We start from the raw sequence: 25336 nt of genomic DNA, 5'->3' as shown, positions 1-25336 counted from the left end.
GCGCGCTCATTTCTGATTGTGGGTGTGTACGTCGATGATCTCATCATCACAGGCACTGATGCAGCTCACATACTGGAGTTCAAGGAACAGATGCAAAAGCTTTTCAAGATGACAGATCTTGGATTACTTAGCTACTACCTGGGCATTGAAGTATCGCAAACTGAGGGAGTGATCACCTTGTGTCAGCGTGGCTATGCTGAAAAGATTCTAGAGCTAGCAGGAATGAGTGACTGCAATAAAAGTCAGACACCCATGGAGTGTAGGCTGAAACTGAAGAAAGAATATGAAGGCAGGGCTGTTGATCAATCTCTGTACCGCAGTGTAATTGGAAGCCTGAGATACCTGGTACACACAAGACCGGATATCACATACGCCGTTGGCATTGTCAGCAGATTCATGGAGAGGCCAACCACAACACATTGGGCAGCAGTGAAACAAATTCTCAGATACATTCAGGGCACTCTGAACTATGGCTGCCGTTATGTATGAGGGGGGAGCGGTGAGCTGCTAGGGTATAGCAACAGTGATCATGCAGGCGATCAGGGAGATCGCAAGAGCACGTCAAGAAATGTGTTCTACCTTGGAGAGAACCCAATCTCTTGGACATCTCAGAAACAAAAGGTAGTGGCAATCGGTTCGTGTGAGGCCGAGTATGTGGCTGCCGCAGTGGCAACCTGTCAAGGCCTTTGGCTGAGCAGACTTCTTTGTGAGACGAAAGGAGAAGAGCCAACAAAGTTCAAACTCTTGATCGACAACAAATCAGCCATTGCTTTGGCAAAGAATCCAGTTCATCATGATCGCAGCAAGCACATAGATGTCAAATACCATTTCATCAGGGAGTGCATTGAGCAAGATCAGGTGGAGGTTGATCATGTTCGGACAGACTACCAGCTGGCAGATGTGCTGACCAAGGCACTCGGGCGTGTGCGTTTCATGGAGATGCGGCAGAAGCTCGGGGTCATGGAGATCAGCAAAGCACTATGAGCTTAAGGGGGAGAAGTGTTGGCATAAGCTCACCCGTTGCATGGCTGTGTAGGCTAGTCTTTGCTTTATTCTGTTATTGTAATAATGTGTGTGCATGGGAGATTAGACCCGCACATGCACGTAGATCGTGGAGCGAGTCTAGCTCGTCCACTTCCCCTCTCTCTTCCTGGTTTGTCTCTCCTGGTGGATGATCACGCTGTGGCTCAGGGTCGTGGGATGGCGCGGCCATCTCGGATCATAGCGAGTCCACCGGGAGATAGACTGCTTCTCGTTGTAACCAGCATATAGTGAGGAAACGAAATAACAGAAAAGCTACGAAGTTTGAGCGGCAGAAAAACTCTATCTCTCGCGAGTCCAGTTCCTCTCTTCCTCCTCATCAGATCGGCAATGACAATTTCAGCATTGAATATACCTCAGGAATGGTCTTTTCCATCCCTTGCATATTGAAGTTCATCACAAACCTCTTGTAGCTAGGTGGGAGCGACTGAAGGATTCTGTCAACGACCGCATCATCCGGGAGATTAACTCCCAGCTGAGACAAGCGGTTGTGCAACCCAGACATTTTGAGTATGTGCTCACGGACGGAACTATTCTCCTCCATCTTACAACTGTAGAACTTCTCGAAGACTTCATATCTCTCGACCCGGGCATGAGCTTGGAAAACCATTTTCAGCTCTTGGAACATCTCATATGCTCCGTGTTGCTCAAAACGCTTCTGGAGCCCCAGTTCTAAGCTGTAAAGCATGCCGCACTGAACCAGGGAGTAATCATCAGCATGGGACTGCTAAGCGTTCATAACGTCTTGGTTCGCTGGGGGTGGTGCTTCACCTAGCGGCGCTTCAAGGACATATGCTTTCTTGGCAGCTATGAGGATAATCCTCAAGTTCCGGACCCAGTCTGTATAGTTGCTACCATCGTCTTTCAGCTAGGTTTTCTCTAGGAACGTGTTGAAGTTGAGGACAACATTAGCGTGGGCCATTTGATCTACAAGACATATTGTAAAGATTTTAGACTAAGTTCATGATAATTAAGTTCATCTAATCAAATTATTTAATGAACTCCCACTCAGATAGACATCCCTCTAGTCATCTAAGTGATACATGATCCGATTCAACTCGGCCTTGTCCGATCATCACGTGAGACGGACTAGTCATCATCGGTGAACATATTCATGTTGATCATATCTTCTATACGACACATGTTCGACCTTTCGGTCTTCCGTGTTCCGAGGCCGTGTCTGTACATGCTAGGCTCGTCAAGTCAACCTGAGTGTTTTGCGTGTATAAATCTGGCTTACACCCGTTGTATGCGAACGTTAGAACCTATCACACCCGATCATCACGTGGTGCTTCGGAACAACGGACCTTAGCAACAGTGCACAATTAGGGGGAACACTTTCTTGAAATTATTGTGAGGGATCATCTTATTTATGCTACCGTCGTTCTAAGCAAATAAGATGTAAAACATGATAAACATCACATGCAATCAAATAGTGACATGATATGGCCAATATCATTTTGCTCCTTTTTGATCTCCATCTTCGGGGCGCCATGATCATCGTCGTCACCGGCATGACACCATGATCTCCATCATCATGATCTCCATCATCGTGTCTTCATAAAGTTGTCTCGTTAACTATTACTTCTACTACTATGGCTAACGGTTAGCGATAAAGTAAAGTAATTATATGACGTATAAGTTGACACGCAGGTCATAAATAAATTAAGAAACTCCTATGGCTCCTGCCGGTTGTCATACTCATCGACATGCAAGTCATGATTCCTATTAGAAGAACATGATCAATCTCATACATTACATATATCATTCATCACATCCTTTTGGCCATATCACATCACACGGCTGATGGTGTACTCGAGGCCGAAGCCAACCACTTGGTACTTGTCCTCGGCAAGGAACTGCTCCATAGTTTGGATGGAGCTCTCCACCGAGACCAGATCGTTCGTGTACACCACCGAGAGGGCCTTCCCCTCACGTGGGTTTCCACTACATGATGCATGGTGAAGTGCCCGCCGTTGTCGTGGTCGGCCGCTGGGAGCGCCATTGGAGCCATGGGGATCGTCATTGGAACCACTGGATGTCCTCTCTATATGTGTTGTCGCGGGTGTGCTTACTGTGTCGGGTGACGCAAGAGATGAAGGTAAATGGCCGCGGGAATAAATGTGGGCCGGGCGGCCTGGATTCTCGGCGCGCCCGGATGGCAGTTTTTGCAGCAGGTAACTGCATACTATCGCCCCGCGCCTGACGGTGTCCTGGACTAGGGGGTGCTCACCACGTCATCTCCCAACCAGCTGGATCGGGCCGAGGACCCCCATGGTGGTTCACTCATGGGCCACTTTGGGCAGCCCATGCCGCACACGAGGAAGATTCCACAAGGCTTGACGATCAAGACAAGGGTTGGTCTCCACAAACATATTTGACTAGGACTCTTGTTATCCTAGGCCTCCGGTGCATTATATAAGCCAAGGCCAGGGCTAGTCGATAGATCATTATGACATTATTCATCATACCTCTAGGTCTTAGACCGTAGCATATGATCTCGAGGTAGATCAACTTTGTACTTGATACTTCATCAATATAAAAAAGAGCAGGACCTAAGGTTTTACCTCCATCAAGAGGGACCGAACCTGGGTAAAACATAGTCTCCTTCGTTCGTGTTACCATTGATCCAAGAATCCACAGATTGGGACCCCCTACCCCGAGATCCGCCGGTTTTGACACCGACAATGGTGCCTTCATTGAGAGTTCCACTGTGTGATCGCCAAAATATCAATGGCTCGCCTACAGATCAACTACGATGTCGGCGTCTTCATCACCGGCTCGACTGGTCACCTTGGCTTGACCAAGGACTATGCCCCGCCTCCAATCGTCATGTTCGGACGAGGGTATTCATCAACATCAACTACGATCTTTATCATGATCATGGAGGAATCATCCATGGAGCTCGGGGGCTCAACGTCAACATTGCCCTCGGACGATCGTGCTGTTTTTTTGAACAATGAACTTGTATCCGCTACCACCACCTCCTCGAGCATTCCTTTGAAGATTCCTTCAGTGGAATTGTGCGGAATTGAGTCTACAGAAACACTGTTAAATTTCGTCGCGTTCCGATGGAGCAATCACCGCCGATCTCCGATAAACCGGAGCTCTGTCAAATCTGGACGGGAATCTGGATGAGTTTGGAGTGTGGTGTCGAGCATCTAGCTCGGACGTCCTTTGGAATATCCAACCGTTGATCGGCTGCGGAATTACTATATCTACCACCTGTCAAAATTTCAGCTCGATCCGACCGTTCAAACTCCGGGAACCTTCCGATTAGTGCATCACTTTTCAGATATGTTTTCTGCGCGAATACGAATCCGACCCGAGTTCATCTTTCTTCATGGACGGGATATTGGACAACCTTTTTGGAAGAATCTCTTTGTATAATATTGTGTTTTGTTTACGAACACATGCTCACAAATTTTACTCCTTTTCGAAGGAAATCTTCGCCGTCACGCTGGTGTCAAACCAGCCTTTACTCCACGTCTACCGACCTACGCTAAATAGATCGTCGCTTCATCGAGCTGAGGCCAACCTTATCGGATCATCATCTCGGCAAGCCGAAGAAGAGTTTGGAATCACGAAGATTAAATTATCATCAACACCATCGCCCCATGGATTGCATGGGTCAGGCACGCCGACATCGTGTCACATCCCTAGTTTTGGTAATGCCTAGTGCTAACATATGGTGTTGCATCATGTCTACTTTATTCAGAAAATTGAAATGGGGATGACAGAACCCCCAGCACCCCATTATTCCAACTAGGATTTACTAAACTCTTTTTCAATGAACCTGAAATGCCCTTCTAAAATGTTCATCATCTTTGCCTTGGTCTTAAACCTCTGACAAAAATGATGCACATATTTCTAGGACATCATAGGGTCACTGAATTAAATCATACTCTATTTGCATTTGGGCATTTAAATATTATAGAATATTTTAGATGTCCAAATAATCCTAAACTGAAATGTTCCATGTTGGTTATATGCTAAACAGTTTGCATGAGAAGTTTGGTGATTTTTGAAAGTGCCTAAGCATTTTTAGAAAAGCCACAAAGTTGCAGAAAAATATAAAACAGGAAATAAAATAGAGAAAGGAGAAACGTACCTGGCGGCCTGCTACTGTAGTCAGCCCAGCTTCTGAGCAGCCCAACCGAGCCCACCTGGCAGTCCAGCTACCTGGCCTGGCATTGTTGGCCCAGCCCACCAGCGCCACCGTCCTCAAGCTCCTGCTAGGAGGACGCCGAGCGCGTGCTCGCCGCCTCCTGGCCACGCGCGCGCCACCTCCTGCCTGCCTGTCTGCGTCCCCGACGTCCTCGACGTTGCCACGCGATCCCCCTCGATCCCCTCTCACTTCCCCGCTCTCCCTGGACCTCCTCCCCTCCTCTGTCTCTCGGCCCCAAGCGAGACCGAGAACCGCCGTCGCCGCCGTTCGCCGTAGCCGCAGCCTCTGCCTCCCCTTTGCCTTCCCACCTTGTCCGAGAGCTCCGCCTCATCTCTATCGTCCTCTATGCCGAGTCAACCGACTCGGGGTGCACTGTAGCATCGTCCTCGATGTCGTCTTCAACCTTCGGATACCGGAGATCATCACCGCCGTACGCCGTCGTCAGGCCTTCCGCGAGGCCGTTGGGACCTTCTACGGCTTCGCTGTGAGCTCCTACGTTGTCCCTCTCTCTCCCCGTGCTCGATTTCACCGTGTAGCTGTCGTTTCTGTCGAACCCGAGAACCCATCGCCGCCGGCCGTGTCGCCGCCATGGCTAGAGCTCATGCGCGTCGTGCCCGAGCACGCTACCATGCTCAGCATGTCCCTAGCAACCCGCTGACACCACCATCCTGCCCAGAGACGCCTAGTAGCGCCAAACCGAGCATGCCCGTAGCTCCAGCCGCCGCACTTGTGGTCGTCGGCGTTGATTTACGCAGCCCCGCGATGCGCCACTTGCACCACCCGACGCGCCTCGACGCGCTGCTTCCGTACAGCCTAGCCGCGCGAGCTCTCGTCGCCGGAGATGGCCGGACGAGGAGCGCCGCCGCGTCCTTCTTAGCACCGGCGGCTAATCGCCGTTTAGCTGACGTGGCTGGTTTAGATTAGGTGTTAACTAACCCCCCCCCCACAGCCGCTGACATGTGGGCCCGCTGCCCCACTAATTTTAGTTAGTGCTAAAACTAACTTTTTAACCCTGTATCACTGACACGCGGGACCCACTGGTTAGTTTGACCTAGGCTGCCCCGTTGACTCGCTTATGTCATGCTGAGGTAGTGCTGACGCAGTAATTCATTTTCTAGAATTAGTTTAATTCTAGATAATTAGAAAATTCCAGAAAATGTCTAAAACTTCAAAAATTCATAGTAATTCAACCGTAACTCCAAATCAAACAAATTATATATGAAAAATGATCAGAAAAATCCAATCTATCCATCTATACCATTTTCATGCATGTTAGAACAACATAAGGCCACTGTTTAGGACAAATCAAATGAATGGCATTTAAATAACCACATGTGGAGTTTGAATTTGAACTTTGGGTTCAAATGAACTTCATTTAATTGTGTTGCTAGTTGCATTAGCTCAATCAACGGCATATTGCCATGTCATGATCATGCATCATATTGTTGCAGCACATTGATTGTGTTCTTCCTTGTTTGTCGGTAATTGTCCCCTCTCAGTAGACGGCGTTCCAACGCTGTGATCGTTGACACTGATGAATAACTATACTATCTTCAGAAGTGCCAGGCAAGCAAAACTCCCTTGTTCATTCTGATACAATCCCACTCTCTCGCTCCTGCTCTCTTTTACTGCATTAGGACAACAACGTTTCAACTGTTACCTGCTGCGGTAGTTGAACCCCTTTCCTCTGCATGACCTGTCATTGCCACGGTAAATAGATGAAACCCACTAGCATGAGTAGGAGTTGTTTGAGCCCTAATGTGCCTACTCATTCATGCTTGTTTGTCATGCCTGCTATTGCTTAGAGTTGAGTCGGGTCTGATTCATCGGGGATGAATTGGGAAGTTGTGAACATGTCATATTGTTGAGAGCTAAGTGTGTGAACACGATTTGGTAAAGGTAGCGGTGAGAGGCCATATAGGAGTACATGGTGGGTTGTCTCATTGCAGCCGTTCTCAGGAACTAAGTTATGTGTTTGTGATCCATGAACAGTTACTACCACACATTGGGTTCCGGTAAATCGGCCCCTCTCGGCTTATTAATCAACTGGATCTCTGTCCAGGAGTTGCAACTAGTTTCTCGTGTTTGTACGTAGTGTTAGTAGTCTACCAAGTGGCACCCCGTACAGGTGGGCTTGGGACAGACTAGGCACAGTGGCACGGTGTACCAAGTGGCACCCGGATGGTGGGCTTGGGAACCCTTCACACATCGTTTGGGGCCGTAAGCGACACCCCGGCCGTATCTCCTTGCAGATGGAACCCGAATAGGCAATAAACCTGGACGAGAGACTTGTTGGTTAATCTGGTCGTGGCCGACTCCCTCGCCCGGCTTCCGCTTGAAGGTTGCCGAGGTACATGACGTGTACAGGGCGATAAGTGGCGAGAGCGTGTGTGAAGAAGTACACCCCTGCAGGGTTATCATTATTTATTCGAATAGCCGGATTCCTCAGATATGGAAACTTGGACCCCTTGCATAGTTCATAGACAAGTGAAAGTGGATACTCTAAAATGCGCAAGATAAGTGTGAGTGCTATGGATGGCGTTCTCGCAGGGAGACGGGAGCGGGTCCATAGTGGTGTATTGGTATGGTGAATTTGTGGACTCGTGTGCGCCACCTCAAAAGAGGTACTTGCAGTCGTAGTTCAGGTTAGCCACTGAGTCAAAGCTGGCTTGCTGCAGTTAAACTCCACCACCCCTTTATTGATACTGATGCATATGTAGTTAGTTCTGATGTAAGTCTTGCTGGGTACATTTGTACTCACGTTTTCTTAATTTATGTTTTTGCAGAGAGACTTCAGTCACGCTAGTAGTTCCACGTGGACTTTGACGTTTAGCTTGTAACCTCAGCTACGATCTTGTACCCTTGGGAGGGTCTTGTAGATAGTCAGGCTTCTGAGCCTTCTTCATTTGTAGTTGTCTGTACTCAGACAAGTTAAGCTTCCGCATGTGCTTGTTGCTTGTATGCTCTGTATGTTGGGTCATGAGACCCATGTTTGTAATTCTTGGCTCCTCGGAGCCTAATGAAATAATACTCTGAGTCGTAGAGTCTTGTTGTGATGCCATGTTGTATTGCACATATTGAGCATATTGTGTGTATGATTGAAATCCTTGGTATGTGTGGGATCCGACAACCTAGTTGTTTATCCTTGGTAGCCTCTCTTATGGGGAAATGTAGTCTTGTGCTTCCAAGAGCCATAGTAGTCCGCTACAGCCCGGTTCACCGGAGTCCTGCTAGCCCAGCACTACTGCTCCGAAACACTTGACTGGCCGGCATGTGATTCACTTCGTTCCCGTGTCTGTCCCTTCGGGAAAATGTCACGCGGTGACTTTCGGAGTCCTGCCTAGCCTACTACAGCCCGGTTCACCGGAGTCCTATTAGCCCAGTGCTACAGCCCGGATTCACACGCTGCTGACCGACATGCTCGATGTTGATTCATGTATGCATGTCCCCGTAAGTTAGTACCACTTTGGGTTCACGACTAGTCATGTCGGCCCGGGTTCTCTGTCGTATGGATGCTAGCGACACTATCATATACGTGAGCCAAAAGGCGCAAACGGTCCTGGGCCATGGTAAGGCGACACCCGTGGGAATACCATGCGTGAGGCCGCAAAGTGATATGAGGTGTTACCGGCTAGATCGATGTGACTTGGAATCGGGGTCCTGACACATCGCTGCTTGGTCACTTTGTAAATCCGGTTTTGTCCGCGTCACAAGTTATGACCAGCGTCGGCATGGCCGCACTGTTGCTTCTTCAAGCTGATGTCCATCACACCGAACTGATTCAATACCTCGGCTGGCATGGCTGCTGCAGTGTCTCCTTACCGACCTGCTCTGTTACCTCGGCCTAGACTGGAGGCTTCGCCATCTCTTCATCAGCCTACTCTGGGGGTATTCCTCGGCGAGCCAACCTTTGCCAACATCGTCATGCCGTTGCTTCATCGCCCATTAGGCAATGGGTGTGTGGATCGAGTCCCAATTTTGGGAGTAATCTTTCTTCATATTGCTACAACAGATAAAGCAAGTGCTATTAATCCTAATAATTTTTTCTTGCTTGGGTTTATTTTTTCTGAGGAATTTTTCTTTGGTTTGTTCCATCATCTGTACACAGGTCTGTCAAATGGTGGCCGCATTAACGACGGTCGCGTGGTGGTTCGGTCAGTTTCCGTATACAGATCGGCGAACACCGAATCCGAAACACGGATCGGCCTGTGAATTCAGGCTTTGCCACGCCTTCACCGCGTCATGCCGATGCCCTGCATCAACATTGACTTCGGTGCCAAGCCACATCTCCTTAAATAAATTTTTTTGCAAAAAGCAATTATGCAAGGATTATATATATACTTATATTATTCTTTTTGGATTGCACTATTTTATGTGTTTAGGTGATCGACTTCGACTGCGTCATGCGGTCACTTCGGCAAGCCAACGTCGTCGTCCCAATTGGCATAAATCCGCTCGCATGATCACCTTGTTGATCAAATTGTCATACCGACATGCTCGGTTGCCTGGGGGACTTCGGCATCATCAAGAGGGTTCTACCTCGTCGGGTGTTCGGCGCACGGGCCATATTTCTTTTATTACTCACTTTGCATAAATTATTAATCATGCAACTTTTTAATTTTTTATTATTACTATTATCTCCGGCTTGCACTATCTTCTGTGCATAGGTAAATGATCTAGATTGGATAGCATTGTCACCTTGCTGTATCGACATACCACGTCACCTCAGCTAGACCGGGGGGTTTGTCATCACTTCATTAACCCACGCCGGGTACTTCGGCATCACACTGCCAGCCTGCATCGGCCGTGCTATGTCGCCACTTCGGAGCGTCGAGCTCTTTGTTCTACCGCCACGGGACCGGCTTGGGGGCTGGGACCTCGTCCCGCCGTAAGCTCGGACCATGTCATCAATGTCGAACACATTAACGAGCTAAGTCGCTTTTATACTCAAAGTTTTAAATTTTTAATTTGTGTTCGGTTCAACCATGCTCACATATGTTATTTGTTAAAAACACTTCTCTTACCCGAGTTAACTGGGGGCTCTTAAATTTATATAAGCCATTTTATAGTAAATGTGTTTTCTTTCTAGTCGTTGCAAAAATCTTTTGCTATCACTCCCTTTTCGACGCAAGTGTGTGGTCAATAGCCGAATAGCCTATTTTCTCTCTAATGTCTGCTTGAGTTTAGTTTGCTAAACTGGCCTAATGAGAAGTACTCCGCCTTTGGGATAGGAGATTGAAGCCGAAGGCTGGCCCACTCGATGTCTTGAGATCGGATGTGTCATGTTAAAGGATGACGGAAGCATAAACTAATGTTAAGTCCAATTTTTGGATTGGCACAAAAAAAATTGATTTAGTTCGGACGTAAAGTTTCCGCATAAGTTTTTTGGTTTTTTAAGCTTATGGCACTTTTGATCTATTTGTGTGTCTTTCCTTTATGAGGTGGGACATCCTCTTGACCGAGGTGCCCTACGTAATAATCCAGCTTGTGAAATCTTTTTCGACCCATAGTTCGGCATTATTCCTGCCAACCTGCACCTCGGTGTTGGGTCCGAGCATAAATCCCGTAGTACACTACTAGACACTTTTTAAGCATCGACAATATCAACGAGGGGCTGCGACTTGAGCCGAACCCACCAAAAGCCAAGGTACTCCGAGGAGTCCTTGGCAAAATGTTCTCGAATATTGCTTTATATGCATTAGTTTCGAATTGTGTGTTCGGTCAATAGTTGGGTTGCCCGGCTCCTGTGCTTGCCTCCCACATTCCGCCTTGTTCGGTTAGGTGTGCAAAGGGAGAACCACTGCGATTGTGCTTCCAGCTAGCATGGTTAAGCGCCTCGGTGAAGAAAGCCGAAAACTGACTGTCACAATAAGCGTAAACTAGTCAGCGATCCGATGACTATATTAAACTATAAGATCGATAGAGGTCACCCCGAGTTAAATGACGGCGTTCTAACATTGGTCGAAGTGTTTACGGATTGACCTCGACTGTCGTCGAACACTAACCGGGGGCTAGTTACTGGCCTCCCAATTTTAAGCTCCTATGACTAAGTGAAAGTTATATAGCCCGCATATCTGATTGCCTCGTTTCCGCTATAACAACCGCCTTCGGGCACTGAGGCGTCGGCTAAGGGTTGTTTTGTTATCGTGGAAACACCCTACGTAGCATCTACAAGGGGGTGGAAGCCGACGATGGGCCACTTTCAACTGATAAATGGTCTCAACGGAGTCAAAATAAACATATCATTAGCGTTTGTATTTAATATACGAAGGCTGCCTTCCACAATCATTGTTATAAAGCCATTAATATGCATCAATTTGACTTAAGATTTTGGCCAAGCTGGGTTGCCTGGCTCCAGTGCTTACCCCTATGTTCCCGATTGTTCTGCTAGGCGGTAAAGGGAGCATCTCTGTGATTGTTACTACCGGGTCATCCGAGTTAGTACCTCAGACTGGGTGAAGCCGAAAGCTAGCGATCTTAAAGGATATAATTGGTCGGCAACGACAGAAGTGAAAATTTTGGTTCATTAATACCATAGAGTTCAAGAACTTTCCCCGAACTAAATCCTCAATATTTTCCTCCCACATTGACTGGAGGTGGGGTTTCATGATCATGATCAGCATGGCAACCCAAAGAAAGGAACCGATAGCGGGATTATTTTCTTTGGAAGATGTTTTCATATCTCTCCGCGTACCTTTGTTTATAAAACTGTATGGCCGGATTGCCTTGTTTTCCATAAATCTTTGCCCTTATAACGGATTTATAAAGTAGGACAAACACTCCCCGGCTTATAGCCCGAGGAGGTTGAAGCCGATGGTCGGTCAACAAAGTTTTGTACAGTGTGGATCCGAGCATTAATGTTGTAAAGTACTTGGATACATAGAATCATTACACATAATTTGTGATTTTACTCTGGATATCGATCCTTAATTCGGCCACCCATGCCCGCATTAAGGGTCGAGGCTACTAGTCTTCGGGCTTATCATTCACTAATATTAAAGGGGCACATCGATCCGCTGATCTAGTGTTGCCACCCGACTAGTGTCTTGGGGGTTACTGCAGTGCCTATTCAATGCAGAAAATTCAAAGTGCTCAATGTTCGGCTGGACCGGACTATGCGCAAACACGTCTTCGGACAACAATAGGTACCATCTGGGACTTATCCGGAATCAAGCTAATGTATTACGGCGACTTCTCAAAACCCTCTCTCAAGGGCCCGTTCGCCGATCACTATTTCCTCTAATATATTACACTGCATTCCTAAGTATGTTGCCGAGCTGGGAATTGATCCTCAGGCTGATTTTATGAATCGACCTGAGTCTTAGGGGCTACTAGGGTCAGCGGTTTGATTTTATCCTTCAGGTGCATCCCGGATATTAGGCCAACACGCACCTTGAAGGCTACTGGCTATACATCTTGGCAGAAAATACATAGCACAATTCGGAATCGAATTCATAACAATCAGCCCATGGCCGGGGTGGTGCACCACCTCGGATACAGTCCGGTGTTGGTGCTCGACTACAAAAGATACCTCGGAAGCAGTACGGCATAAAGCTCGGTTGCAAGTGGCTGGCTCCATTGAAGGCATCTCCGGCATTAAGCTTGTTTGAACCCTTTTAACTTTTTCAAGACCAAGGTAATCTATGACACCTCGGATACAGTCCGACGTTGGAGCTCGGATACATTTCGGCGTTGGAGCTCGGAAGCGGTCCGACGTTGGTGCTTGGCTGCAAAAGATACCTCGAGTGCAGTCCGACCTTGGAGCTCGGACGCCAGAGGATACCGCCGCACGGGAAACACTTCAAACCCAAGGTGGGCATAAATATAACAAGGCATTGATAACGGCCGATAACTTAAAGGGGCTCCTCGGATACCCAACGTGTAAACTCTTTGGATTTACTTCGGCAATCCTCAAGATCAAAGATAAGAAGATTTGTTGAACCAGTTTTCAAGACCGACGACCGAAGATGAAGAATAGTTTGGAAGAATCGAGGAGTGTCCCCAACTTGAAGACCGGTTCAGGGGGCTACTAATGGTGTCCTGGACTAGGGCCTGCTCACCTCGTCGTCTCCCGACCAGCTAGATCGGGCCAAGGACCCCCATGGTGGTTCACTCATGGGCCACTTCGGGCAGCCCATGCCGCACACGAGGAAGATTCCACAAGGCTTGATGATCAAGACAAGGACTCCTCTCCACCAATGTATTCTACTAGGACTCTTGTTATCCTAGGCCTCCGGTGCATTATATAAGACAAGGCTAGGCTAGTCGATAGATCATTATGACATTATTCATCATACCTCTAGGGCTTAGACCGTAACATATGATCTCGAGGTAGATCAACTCTGTACTTGATACTTCATCAATATAAACAAGAGCGGGACGTAGGGTTGTACCTCCATCAAGAGGGCCCGAACCTGGGTAAAACATAGTCTCCTTTGTTCCTATTACCATTGATCCGAGAATCCAAATCTCGGGACCCCCTACCCCGAGATCTGCTGGTTTTGACACCGACAGCGCCCGGCGCAATCGCATGCACACGAACGTGCTTGATTGTGTGCCAGCCCCAAACACGGGAAGCGCGTGTGGAGGGACGAGGGCAGAGCACCCGGAGGGATGCGAGAGCAGAGCACGCTGCGGCGGGACGCGAGCAGAGCGCGCCGCGGTCGCCTGAACCGCAAGCAACCGCACGCATAGAGCAGTTGAACACGCAGGAAATGGTCGCCAACAAGCCGGCCGACAGTTGCGTCCCTGCGTAGAAAGCGGCCGTGTGCTACTACCTTCGTCTTGGTCTATAGTCCCCTTTATATTTTTGGCCATACTTTGCCCTCGAATTTAAACAACAAAATGTTAATGCATGTTATAAAAATTAAATAATTGGAAACTATATTCAAATACGAATCCAACTATATAATCTTTGGCGACATGCATTCGTATTTTATTAGTTAAATCATATTTATAAACCAGGATGGGGGTATAGTAGGTAATTAAATCGCAAACGTTTTTTTATTAACCATATGTGTACGTGGCCTTTCGTCCCCAAAGGTGTTTGAAATTCATTCCCATTTCTTGCATGGGACCTAAGCATGCACCCAAGGACAAAGATTTGATTTTTCAACCAATTTATATGCACTAGAGCATGCGCATGTAGTTCAAATTTGAATTATACACATAAATGCATTGAAAACTCACTTAATGCATAAAAATGTCCAAACGGACCCTGAATAATTCCAATTCTTTTATGATCACTGCAGATAAAAGGTCTAGCAATTCAAACACCATCCATGGCCGTTGTGACCCCATTATGTAATTCAAATCAGGACGAAAAATCAAGTAGATCCCACACAATTTATTATAACCAACCATGTGAGATGTAGCACAAAATATCTTCGGACCGTGTCTGAATAAGGGACCGTGTCTGATGACACTTTGCGCGCCAGTTTTTTGCCTGAAGCGATTCCAAATTTTCGGCTTCCGCGACAATATCTACCTCCCCGCCCCCTCCCCCTTACCAAAATCCACATTTCCCCCCTTTCCACCTTCCTTTCCAAGTTGAAACCCTCACTCCTTGCTTGCAGCGCCGCCGCCTCCTCGCCGACGACCCTCCTTCACGCTGCTCGGCCTCGCCTATCCAGGCAGGTAATCCACACCCGACCCCCATCCTCCTCCTCCTTCCACATCCCACATGCACCGACCACCGGCGCAAGTGCGACACCTTCCACCCAAACCACCGACCCCTCCATCAAATAAGCGCCGGCCTAAGCCATGGTGCACGCAGTATAGCGAGGACCTCAAGGAGCATTTGGCAGCAGAGAAGCAAATCGCGGCTGCACGTGCGGATGAGGTCGCGATGGCTGCCATTCATGCCGACCCCCAGATCTTGGAGGAGCACCACGCCGTCGAGGCCACCGTTGATGCATCACGCACCAACGCCGCGACGCGGTTGGCTGCTTTAAACGACAGTTCGTGGTGTTTTCTCGAGGCCACCGTCGGTGCCTTCAACGAAGACTATGAGGTGTTTTCTCAGCGTGCACGTGCTTACCTCATCTCTAGAGCCAGCAAGTTGGTGCCTGGAGCGGCTCAGGCAGCTCACCACTACAACGAGGGAACCCACGATGCGGAGGCCTCGCCCTCTTCCATGTCCAAGGAGCCAATCGTCATCGATATCTCCGACAATGAGGAGTAGCTTGTGTTATTAGCTCACTATAAGGACCCATGTTCAGTTTGCAAGCTACTGCCTTTCCTTAACAAATTCTAGTGAATTGTGCTATCTACTTTTACCATGCAATCTTTTCCTATAGTGTATATGTTCTATATGTCGTGCAATGTGGTGTTCAATTAACTGCTTGGTTCAATTCTGCAAATGTGATGTTCAATTCTTCAGGGTGCAATATTTCCAAGTTTTTTAGCATACTTGGTTTGGTTAAATGTCTGATCTTCTATTAGGAGTATGTTATATTGTTCAATTGGTGTTTAGTTAACTGCTTGGTTCATTTGTTGTGGCTTGGTTCACTTGTCGTGGTGTTTAGTTAACTGCTTGGTTCAATTCTGCACTGCGATGTTCAATTGTTGTGGCTGCATTCTGCTATTGTATACCATGTGAGGAATAAATCGAATTTGGCTGTACTAAATACATGAGAAACAAATACAATTGCTATATTTCCAAGTTGTTAAGCATGCTTGGTTTGGTTAACTGTCTGATCTTCTATTAGGAGTATGTTATATTGTGCAATGTGGTGCTCAGTTAACATTTGGTTCATTTGTTGTGGTGTTTAGTTAACTGCTTGGTTCAATTCTGCAATGCGATGTTCAATTGCTATCGCTGCATTCTGTTATTGTATACCATGTGAGGAATAAATCGAATTTGGCTGCACTTAATACATGAGAAACATATACAAGTGCTATATTTCCTAGTTCTTAATCATGCTTGGTTTGGATAAATGGTTTTCCATGTGGCTTGAATTAATCTGATGAATCTGCAATGTGCTTATTTTTCATCAACATATTTTACTGATAGCATGCGAACCCTTACTTAACCTGATGACTAACTACCTTATATGTGTTGCAGGGAAACAATGGGAAGCACTGAGGTTTACAAGATGGTACTAACTATTATACCTTGCCTTTTTTTATTCCTTTGCCACGTTTCCAATATAGAGAAGATATTTATGCACATCCTTGTTTTCAGTGTTCACTGATGATTACCTCTCAAACCACCTCTATGGTGAGGAGGCAAGGAAAGTTTTCATACAACACCCACGGTTCAATATTGAAGTGTTCCTGAAGAGGTCGAAGGATGGACGGTCAATCATCCACAGGCACTGGCCTAAAGTTGCAAAGACGTTCAACATGAATGAAGACTCAATATTCGCCTTCCGCTTCAGCAGTTTTCGAGATGAGATGCATCTCTCTATGTACCGTATATGATGCTAATTTCGAAAGGTTCTAGATGTTGCATGTGAAACTTGTTGCTGGTGCAGTTGTGTAAGCTATATCATGTTGTACTCCGATGTGTTTCAATTATGAAATCCTGCTTCCTTAATATGGAAATGAAATATATTACGTGCTTAATATGAAGGTCAATTAGATTAGTAAATGGATTATTAATAATAGGGCAATTAGCCTGCTAATTGGCCAATTAGCTTGCTAATTGGGTTTTCCTATTGCAAACGGTTAATGAGAAAATACCGTGGGCGATGACCTCAGGCAACGCACACAGTTTCTAGGAATAAACTGTGTTGGATCGATGAACAATCACACACGACATTCTCTTCAAAACTGTTTGCGTTATGCCACCTTGCGCAAACATTTTCCTAGTAGCGACTGTGTAGGATGTATATACGAACGGAAATGTTTAGCGGGGGCAGACTGTGTGGGATGTACTTGCGACCGGAAACGATTTCGCCGTATAATTGTATTTTTTAGCACTACTATACGTATTTCTGTATTTGAGCGCTCGTCGGTCGCACACGACCTCATTTGTCGAGCGTGTGTGCCAGGAGGACATATCCCCAATGGTTTCTAGGTCGTGTGGGAAGGACCCCCCTATCGCCCACACTCACTTGGCGTCGGTTTAGAATGCCGTCGTGGAAAGGGGTTAAAACTGTTTGTTTAGGACCGACGCGTACCAGTGTACATCGACATTTGCCAGAGAGCCATGGTGTCGTGGTGTTCGAAATTCATCCCCATTTCTTGCATGGGACATAAGCATAAATCCATGGACACATATATGATTTTACAACCCATGTTGGTGCATCGGAGCATGTGCATGTAGTTTAATTTTGAATTGTGCACCTGAAATGTCTAGAAAACCAATTTAATGTATGAAATGTCCAAACGAACCCTGAATAATTCCAATTCTTTTATGACACACATATAGTTGCATGTTCACTACAGATAAAAGGTCTAGCAATTCAAACACCATCCATTGTCGTTGTGACCCCATTATGTAATTCAAATCAAGATGAAAAATCAAGTCGATCCCACACAGTTTATTATCACCAACCGTGTGAGATGCAGCACAAAATATCCTGGAGCAGTGTCGGTGTATAGTACGCCTATGGCTTACGCGAGAAGTTGCTTCAGCTACAGTCCACAGCCGCCGTGTCAAGCTCACTAGCTCGCTCCCCAAATATCATTTCACTGTTCAATCGTCGCCGGTGAAAGATGGGGACATGGACCCGCGTCGTGAGGGCAACTTCGGCGGCCCACTCCGGCGAGAGCGCGGCCGCAGCCGCCATGCACGTGCTAACAAGGTGCATAAGCGCAGCCGCAATCTGCGACCGGGCGGCCAAGGGAGCCCAAACGACTGTTGTTGCTTCTCAGGTGACGGCAACAACATCTGCATCGGGGATAGCAACTAGAGAGAGCGGCACAGTAGTTGTCCATTCCGCAGCGGCGGCCTTAGCTCTGATGGAGGCCGGCCACGACCATCTCGAGGCCGCCCACGCCTAGCTCAAGGCAGGCCATCGCACAAATCGAACGAAGCTTCTCCGACAATGGTCGACAACCCACGGCTGAAGAGTTGGCAATCACTGATAGCGTTGGAGCAGCCGTCCATTCCTCTGCTGCATACGTTGCGACGACGGAGCCCGTCCAAGCCCAAATCGCGGCCGCCCATGCCCAGCTCGTGGCGGCCTTTTCCAAAGAGATGGCGGACGCGTATGGCGAGATGCTTGCCGAGTATGGTGCGATGGATGCCATGGAGCCCCTTCCCCAGGAGACTGTCAGGCGTGAGCTGGACATGGAGGCAGCGACGGAGATCGACGAGCACCAGCCGTAGTACTGCTCTTTGTTTTGTTTAATTAAGAGCGTTGGTGAGGGAGTCCTGAATTAGGGGGTCTCCGGACAGCCGGACTATATCCTTTGGTCGGACTGTAGGACTATGAAGATACAAGATTGAAGACTTCGTCCCATGTCCGGATGGGACTCTCCTTAGCATGGAAGGCAAGCTAGGAAATACGGATATGTAGATCTCCTCCCTTGTAACCGACACTATGTAACCCTAGCCCCCTCCGGTGTCTATATAAACTGGAGGGTTTAGTCCGTAGGACAACAGACAATCATACCATAGGCTAGCTTCTAGGGTTTAGCCTCTATGATCTCATGGTAGATCAACTCTTGTAATACTCATATCATCAAGAACAATCAAGCAGGACGTAGAGTTTTACCTCCATCAAGAGGGTCGAACCTGGGTAAACATCGTGTCCCCTGCCTCCTGTTACCATCCGCCTTAGACGTACAGTTCGGGACCCCCTACCCGAGATCCGCCGGTTTTGACACCGACATTGGTGCTTTCATTGAGAGTTCCACAGTGTCGTCACCATAAGGTTTGATGGATCCTTCAATCATCGATAACGATGCGGTCCAGGGTGAGGTTTTCCTCCCCGGACAGATCTTTTATTCGGCGGCTTCGTGTTACGGGCCAATTCGCTTGGCCATCTGGAGCAGATCGAGAGCTACGCCCCTGGCCATCAGGTCAGATTCGGAAACTTAAACTACACTACCAACATCCGCGGAGACTTGATCTTCGACGGATTCGAGCCCATGCCACGTGTGCTGCACAGTCACGATGAGCATGACGTAACTCTGCCGTCGGACAGTATTCGGGAGATCACATCTGCAACTTCTCCGGCCGTCAATTCAGAGCGAATTGCGCCATCCAAGAGCGGAGGGATAGACCCCGCCATGGAGGCCACACCCTCAATGGCGATAGAGCCGGATACTGACTTCACCCCTTACGAGAACCATGCCGCCGAACCACTGGATTCGTCTCCGGCCATGGACTCCTAGCCGCCTGCATCCGCGCCCATCGAATTTGACTGGGTGCCGATCATGGAGTTCACCTCCGCGGATATCTTTCAACACTCGCCTTTCGGCGATCTGCTAAATTCATTGAGGTCTCTCTCCTTGTCAGGAGAACCTTGGCCGAACTATGTCCGGCTATAATGGGATGCGGACAACGAAGAAATTCGCTGCCCACCCACCACCCACTTAGTAGCCACTGTCGACGATTTAACCAACATGCTCGACTTCGACTCCGAAGACATCGACGGTATGGGCGATGATGTAGGAGACGAACAGGAACCACCACCAACAGGGCGCTAGACCGCCACCTCGTCGTATGATATATACATGGTGGACACTCCCAAAGAAGGCAATGGCGACGAGACAGCAGAGGATGACCCCTCCAAGAAGCAACCCAAGCACCGACGTCAGCGGTGCCGCTCTAAGTCCTGCCACAGCAAAAGTAGTGATACCGGCAAAGGAGATAATAAAACTCCAGATAGTGCCGAAGACAACCACAAACCCCTCCAGTACGATGTAGAGCGGGAGGATGAACAAGCTAGCCCTCCAGAGCAGGCGGCAGATGGAGAACCGGAGGAGGACAATTATATGCCTCTCTCCGAAGACGAGGCGAGCCTCGGCGACGAGGAATTTATTGTGCCTGAGGATCCCATCGAGCAGGAGCGCTTCAAGCGCCGACTAATGGCCACAACAAATAGCCTGAAGAAAAAGCAACAGCAGCTTCAAGCTGATCAAAACTTGCTAACAGATAGATGGACCGAAGTACTTGAGGCCGAGGAATACGAACTCGAGCGCCCCTCTAAGAGTTACCCAAAACGCAGGTTGCTAGCTCACCTAGAAGAGGAAGCATAGAAACCTCCATCACCAGTGTACGATGCGGCTGACCGGCCACCGCGTGGCTGAGACAGAAAGGTGTTTCAGCCTGAAGTTCAGCCTGCACCCCGCCGCCACTCAATCAAAAATACCAAGGCCCGGGGCAACACACGGGACCTGCGAGACGTATTGAACAGCAGGGCAAAACTCGCAAGGTCAATATACGGGTCACGGCCGCGCGCGCCAACACAGGACGATGATCGCCGCGCCGGATACACCAAAGATAAATCCGGCCGGGCCGAATACAGCAGACAAGACTCATATGAACTGCATCGTGATATAGCCTGGCACAGAGGCACCGCACACCCCCTATGCTTCACTGATGAAGTTATGGATCACGAATTCCCAGAGGATTTTAAACCCGTTAATATCGAATCGTATGATGGTACAACAAATTCCGCTGTATGGATCGAGGATTTCCTCCTTCACATCCACATGGCTCGCGGTGATGATCTACACGCCATCAAGTACCTCCCACTGAAACTCAAAGGACCAGCTCAGCATTGGCTCAATAGCTTGCCAGCAGACTCCGTCGGCAGTTGGGAGGATTTGGAAGACGCATTCCTTGACAACTTCCAGGGCACTTATGTGCGACCACCGGATGCTGATGACTTGAGCCATATAATCCAGCAGCCAGGAGAATCGACCAGGCAATTCTGGACACGGTTCCTGACCAAGAAAACCAAATTGTTGACTATCCGGATGCAGAGGCCCTAGCGGCATTCAAGCATAACATCCACAATGAGTGGCTTGCCCACCACCTTGGCCAGGAGAAGCCAAAGTCTATGGCAGCCCTCACGACACTCATGACCCACTTTTGCACGGGCGAGGATAGCTGGCTGGCTCGCAGCAACAACACATCAAGGAATCCGGGCACTTCGGATACCAAAGATGCCAACGGCAGACCACGTCGTAACAGACCAAAGCGCCATAACAACGGCGATAACAACGATGATACAACAGTCAATGCCGGATTCAGAGGCTCTAGATCCGGTCAGCGGAAAAAGCCATTTAAAAGAAGTACTCCGGCTCCGTCCAGTTTGGATCGCATACTGGATCACTCGTGTCAAATCCATGGCACCCCCGACAAGCCAGCCAATCACACCAACAGAGAATGCTAGGTGTTCAAGCAGGCCGGCAAGTTAAATGCCGAAAACAAGGACAAGGGGCTGCATAGTGATGACGAGGAGGAGCCCCAGCCGCCGAACATGGGAGGACAGAAGGGGTTCCCCCCACAGGTGAAGACGGTGAACATGATATACGCAACCCACATTCCCAAGTAGGAGCGGAAGCGTGCACTAAGGGACGTCTATGCGATGGAGCCCGTCGCCCCAAAGTTCAACCCATGGTCCGCTTGTCCGAGCACCTTTGATCGCACGGACCACCCCACTAGTATCTGTCATGGCGGATCCGCCGCACTGGTCCTAGACCCCATCATCGATGGATTTCACCTCACCCGAGTCCTTATGGATGGCGGCAGCAGCCTGAACCTGCTCTATCAGGATACAGTGCGAAAAATGGGTATCGATCCCTCGAGGATCAAACCCACCAAAACCACCTTTAAGGGCGTCATCCCAGGTGTAGAGGCCCATTGCACGGGCTCAATCACACTGGAAGTGGTCTTCGGATCACCGGACAACTTCCCAAGCGAGGAGTTGATCTTCGATATCGTCCCGTTCCACAGTGGCTATCACGCACTGCTCGAACGAACAGCATTAGCAAAATTTAATGCAGTACCGCATTACGCATACCTCAAGCTCAAGATGCCAGGACCTAGGAGGGTCATAACAGTAAATGGAAACACAGAACGCTCGCTCTGCACGGAAGAGCACACTGCGGCCCTCGCAGCAGAAGCACAAAGCAGCCTTTTAAGGCAAAACACTAGTTTGGCGTTCCAGCCCCCGGACACCTTCAAGCGAGTCAGGAGTAAACTACAACAGGATCGCCTGGCACGTTTAGAGCTCGCCTATCAATTCGGCGCCCGTCCCAGTCCCAGCCAAGCAACGAAATCCATGCCGCGCGTACATAATTATGCACTGAAAATACCATGGACATGGGCGGGGACACGATCAGGGCATGTCCCACAATGCGGCTTAACCGCCCTAGGGGTTGTATACCTTTATCATTTCTTTTCTCTTTCAGGGCCTAACTCTCTGGAAGCCCTTTCCGGCAGTACGATTGCCGGACACATTACGAGAAGGAACAACCAAGGCGGCAAGAAGCTAAGATGTACACGGGAACCCTCAGGTGGTCTCTAATATTAATCGATATACCCGCTTTCTACTATCCATACACAGCTTGCCCTTGGATAGGACATGTTAAATAGTCCCACTTTCTGCTTCTTGCACTACTTGTACCAGTACGCTTCGACGTATTATTTAAATAACAATGCATAGCATTAGTCTATTATTGCATTATTTATCCTTTTTTCTCTTATATGTCCATTTACGACAATTCGCACCCATATATTCGGGTACAGTCAGTACGCCAGGGGCTTTTATTTACCTCATAATACGGCGCGAGAAGTCCGAACACTTTCGACAGTGCGGCACCCCGAACTTATAGCACTATATGCATCAGCTCCGAATCATGCCTTGGGTCAATAGTTGGGTTTTCCCGGCTCCCATGCTTTGGTACCTTACGTTCTGCTATATCGGCTAAGGTAGCGGTGGGAGAACTACTGCGATTGTGTCCCGGTTCTTCCGGACGAGCGCCTCAGTAGAGAAAGCCGAAAACTGACTGTCATGATAAGGCGAGAGACTGGTCGCTGTTCGAGAGGTCTCAAGTCCTTAAAGACTTTTTTCGCTTCGGGTGAGGAGTTGGCCTTGTCCGGCTTAGGCGTGTATAGCGCCCCAAATTTGGCCTTCCGAATACTAGGGGCTTCGCCAAAATTTAAAATTGTAGACTTCTATGGCTAAGTGAGAGTGATAAAGCCTTATAGTACGATTGCCTAGTTCGTTGCGCTGAACACCTCCCTTGAAGGACCCAAAATTGGGGTAAAAAGTGCTCAGGTTTATCCCGAACACCCCAGTACTAGTTACATGGGGGCAGAAGCCGATGACTGGCCAACTCTCAGATTTATAAATGGCCGCACAGAAGGTAATATCTTAAATTAAAAAAGCGTTGCATAGCGCAGATGAACTCGTTTCACATTACAGGATCACATGAACATGTTCGTTCAAAAATTACATCCTTGGCGCATTCATCCACCACAAGGCGGGAACCCTTCAGGACACTCTCATAATACATCTCGGGGCAGCGATGCTCCTTGCCCTCCGGCGGCCCCTCCTTCACCAGCTTCATGGCGTCTAGCTTCGCCTAGTGCACCTTCGCCCGAGCAAAAGCCCTGCGCGCACCCTCGATGCAGATGGACTGCTTGATGACTTCAAGCCGTGGGCAGGCATCCACAAGCCGCCTCACCAGACAGAAGTAGCTGCCGGGCAGGGGCTCGTCGGGCCACATCCAGACTACAAGGCCCCTCATGGCCTGTTCGGCCGCCTTGTGAAGCTCGACCAATTGCTTCAGCTGGTCGCTCAAGGGCATTGGGTGTTCGGTCCCAGTATACTGAGACCAGAACAACTTTTCTGTCGAGCTCCCCTCCTGAGCTCGGCAAAACTCCGAGGCGTCCAGTACACTGTGGGGAAGATCTGCGAACGCTCCTGGAGAGCTCCGAACTCGGGTAAGAAAAAGGATAGTTTCCTTCACATGCTTGCTTTGCATAATAAATGCTTTACCCGCTGCTATGTTCTTCACCGCATCAATCTCCTGGAGGGCCTTGTGGGCTTCAGCATTGGCACTTCGGGCGCTTTCAAGCGCCTGTGCGAGCTTGGACTCTCGCATCTTAGAGTCAAGCTCCAAGGACTCATGTTTCTTGGCGAGAGCCTCGAGCTCTTGCTGCACCTCGCCTACTCGGGCTTCTTGTTTTTCTCGCTCACGGCGCTCCTTGGCCGCTTTGTTTTCGGCCTCGGATAGCGCCTTCTTCAGGGTCGCCACCTCGGTCGTGGCCCCTGACAAATTCATGATGATCCTATTATTTTACAACCAAACTTCTTTTTAAAAGCGTAGACAAGGTATTGCTTACCTTTGCTCTCCTCGAGCTGCCTCTTGGTAAGGTTGAGCTCGTTCTCGGACCGCTCCAGGTCCTGCTTTAGTACAGAGACCTCCGCAGTACGTGCGGCAGCGGCCAGCAGTGAAGCCTGCACATACACATAGATATATTCTGATTAGACTCCTGAGTCATCATTTGATCCTCTATTCGGCCTTTCTTCTCGAACGCCGAAAAGAGCATCAGGGACTGCTATCTATGCGGTAATACTTTCTTATACTTTGATTGCTTACCTCAAAGCCTGTTAGGAGGCTGGCGCAAGCTTCGGTCAGTCCGTTTTTGGTGGACTGAACCTTCTCGATCACCGCACTCATGATAGTGCGGTGCTCCTCGTCGATGGAGGCGCTGCGAAGCGCTTCCAGCAAGTTGTCCGGTGCCTCTGGATGGACAGAGGACACCGGCACGGGCGGCTGGCCCACCTTAACGGGGGATCGCCTGCCGGAGTCTGGAACCATCAAAGGTTCCGGCGCGGTGTTCGACTGGGGCCGAACTTAGAGCCCATGGGAGTTTCGCTCCCTTTGTACCCAGGGTCCGGGAGGTCGCCTCGAGGCGCCCTCGGGACCACCTCCCCTCGGCTTGGTGCCTTTCGAGACAACACCTCGATGTTGTCCGTAGGGCGAGGGGTGGAGGCGGTCGGAAGAGAACCATTGTTCATATCCGACGAGTCCAATGAACCGCTCGACGAGGATACGTCGAGATGAGCTCGGGACAGACTACATAATCATGTTAGGCATGAGGAAAAGAAGTGCAATAAAACATACCATGAATTACTATGGTGTCTGGATACTTACGACTTTGACAGGGGCTTGACCCTGAGTAGCCACTCGTCGCCACTTTAGGCGGCC

At 48.8% G+C, this 25336-nt stretch overlaps 1 pseudogene; it reads left to right on the top strand.

The window, feature by feature from the left end:
• Positions 1–252: 252 nt before the first annotated feature.
• LOC147973794 (secreted RxLR effector protein 161 pseudogene) lies at positions 253–984 on the top strand (annotated as a pseudogene).
• The last annotated feature ends 24352 nt before the right edge of the window (positions 985–25336 follow it).

This window comes from Triticum urartu, chromosome 5A, assembly GCF_056163025.1.
Source record: "Triticum urartu cultivar PI428250 chromosome 5A, HENAU_Tu73, whole genome shotgun sequence".
Taxonomy (NCBI): domain Eukaryota; kingdom Viridiplantae; phylum Streptophyta; class Magnoliopsida; order Poales; family Poaceae; genus Triticum; species Triticum urartu.
This window is presented reverse-complemented; position numbering and strand designations above follow the sequence as displayed.